The following is a 330-nucleotide window of genomic DNA, read 5'->3' on the forward strand; positions in this document are numbered from 1 at the left end:
TGCCCTAACGGGTCTTTACAACCTTAAAAACCACAAATTAAAATCTTTCGCTAACCAAAATTAAAACAATATATTATTTCGCATCTTCTGTGGCCTTAACTAATAACTTTAGTAGAATATAACATAAACTGAATAAATGATAATATAATGTCTGTTTCGGATTCTCACTCCTCCACAATCTTCGGTTCCTCCACCTTTTCTGTTTCCGGTGGTAATACGTCCGGGATTGGCAAATCCGCCATCGCCCGGGCAATCCGCAGCTCAATATCCCCGTAATCTATGTTTCTTTGTCCACATTTTGTGGTCTTTGCTTCTCCTCGCTTTGTCGAA

Source organism: Wasmannia auropunctata, unplaced genomic scaffold, assembly GCF_000956235.1.
Source record: "Wasmannia auropunctata unplaced genomic scaffold, wasmannia.A_1.0 LD336085.1, whole genome shotgun sequence".
In the NCBI taxonomy this organism is placed as follows: Eukaryota; Metazoa; Arthropoda; class Insecta; order Hymenoptera; family Formicidae; genus Wasmannia; species Wasmannia auropunctata.